General features: G+C 42.4%; 1 protein-coding gene across 5 annotated transcripts in view; it reads right to left on the bottom strand.

Annotated features, from left to right (window-relative positions):
- LOC143021424 (lachesin-like) overlaps window positions 1-2,500 on the bottom strand; it is a 586,585-nt gene that overhangs the window by 366,636 nt on the left and 217,449 nt on the right. The gene's annotated exons all lie outside the window — the stretch shown is intronic.

Below are 2,500 nucleotides of genomic sequence, written 5' to 3'. Positions count from 1 at the left end.
CCTCCCGGAAAAGACCTCAGAGGTCATATATGACCGATCTATAGGTAAGGCTGTGACCTTACACGCACACACACACACACCCCCAACTCCCCGCCAACGAGAGTTGGAGTAATGACTCTCGCAGCGCAATGATACTGAAATTATTTCAGCCCTAGGCAGGATTCGAACCTGGACCGCCGTAGTGGCGGCCGGAAACTCTACCACTGCGCCATCGAGTCGTGTGTGTGTGTGTGTGTGTGTGTGTGTGTGTGTGTGTGTGTGTGTGTGTGTGTGTGTGTGTGTGTGTGTGTGTGTGTGTGTGCGCACGCGCGTATATATAGTTACCACGAGTGAGTAATTTTACACAGTTCAAGTCCATTCCCCTTCTAATAACTAATACCTCCCTATTTCAAACTTCATTTCAGCCACTTGTCCTGAAGCCCCATAGGGGACCTTGTGGGACTACGTTGCCTCTCGGTTCCGTGTGTCGGAGTTTGATGACTTCTTTATGGTTTTCTGGATGCGTGTTGTGCATGTCCACGGTCGAGGGTTTCCGGCCCCGCCCCCGGCCCCCGGCCCCCGGCCCCCGGCCCCCGGCCCCCGGCCCCCGGCCCTACCCCGAACCCCGGCCACGGTTTCCCGTTTCCTGATGTCGAGGAACATGATGTCCTTAGCTCTCTGGGAGGAGAAAGATGATGTATTCATGGGGTGCCCTCGGCGCCCCGTGCTGCGCTTAAGATTTTTTTTTTTTCTTTCTTTTTTTTTTATTCTGTCGCTAAGTAAGTCACTTCAGATGAAGGGAGGTACCTCTAGGTTCCTCGTCGCTATGGTGATGGATATTATAGTTTTTGTTTTGTATGTTGTCAGAGTATTTTATTCACCAAATGGGAATGCAGGAAGCTTTGTTCCAGTGGCGTGCTCTGCTTGTTTTATTCTTGTTGTCGATATACGATTTTATTCAGGTTTGGGACATCTCTCGTAGATGTGTGTGTGTTGGGGGGGGAGATCCCCAGGGCTCTGTTTTGGGTCCCTTTTTGTTCATTATGTATATAAGAAACGTGGACAAATGATTTATTACTGATGTTGGTAAGTTTGAGGACGACACTAAAATAGGACGCCAAATTAGGTCAGGAGAAGACGCTAAGATACTGCAGGAATGTCTTAACAAATTGTTTACTTGGTCGATGAAATGGCATATAAACTTCAATATCTCAAAATGCAGCGTGTTAAAGGTAGGTTTACACAACCCAGAAAGCAGGTATACTTAGATAACACCTTTTTAGACAAAACTGAGTGGGAGAGACTTGGGAGTACTAGTGAGTCTTGACCTTAAATCCAGGAAACCGTGTATTAGCGCCAGGAATATAGCTAACAGAGCATTATGTTTCATTGCTAGGACCGTTTCGAGTAAAAGTGTAGAGGTAGTTATCAAACTCTATCTGGCGTTAGTTAGACCCATCCTGGACTATGTTACAATTTTGGTCTCCGTCAAATAAAACAGATATTAATTTACAAGAATCAGTACAGAGGAGAATGACCAAAATGATACATGGGTTCAGAAATTTACCTTTTTAAGAAGACAGGATAAGGCACCTTAATCTACATTCTCTGGAAAGACGCAGAGTGCTGGGTGATCATGTGAATCAAATCCCTTAACAAGGATAATGCAGACAAGGTCATCATAGTAAGACAACAGGGCAGGACTCGCAGTAATGGATTTGGATTGGATAATTTTAGATTTAAGAAGGAAATAGGCAAGACGTGATCTACTATTGGTTGTTTTAAGAGATGGTTAGATAACTTTATGGATAGGATGATAGGTGTTAAAGGGCATTGAACTGCCTAGTGTAGGCCTTATGGTCTCTTACAGTCTCCTTCCTTCTTATGTTCTTATGTTCTAATGTGTGAGTGCCTGCTTCTAAATGAACTATGCTTACAATAGACAACTTAATTCAGCAAAGATATAAAAATATAAAAATATATAAAGGTATACAAATTATACATATTTTTCTTCTCTTAGTAGTTAGTGAAGAGGCTTCAATCAAAAGACAACACTGCGTGACTGTTCCGCAGGGATGTTAGTTACTAAAGACCTCAAAATATTGACTACATTAACTTTATAAAGTCAATATCCTACACAGCATTGGTAATGAAGACTTAAATGCTCGTTGGGCTATTGCAAATTCGTTCTGATTGGGATCAGATGATTTTATTCAGCTAAAGGAGTCTCCGGGTTAATAATCTGTCGTTAATTGATCAATCTAGAACAACAAAAAGTATACGACGCCTCAGACTCGCCGTATAAATTTGAGAAAGATGGTAGCCCTCTTCGACTTAATTAAATCCTCTAGGATTAGCCATAACAAAGCCTTCAAAACACAAAACAAACGCACATGAGCTAACAGTGAGCAATAAAACGTTTGACTTAACGAGCAAAAGTTGCTAATATTTCCTGACAAGGTAATCCCATTATAAACATTGTGCTTTGAATTATAGTGTCTTTCTGCTTCTTTTTCTCTTA

The sequence above is a fragment of the Oratosquilla oratoria genome, chromosome 42 (genome assembly GCF_046742065.1).
Source record: "Oratosquilla oratoria isolate Oo_2021 chromosome 42, ASM4674206v1, whole genome shotgun sequence".
NCBI classification, from domain to species: Eukaryota; Metazoa; Arthropoda; class Malacostraca; order Stomatopoda; family Squillidae; genus Oratosquilla; species Oratosquilla oratoria.
The sequence above is the reverse complement of the archived record's forward strand: the minus strand, read 5'-3'. Positions and strand labels throughout refer to the sequence as shown.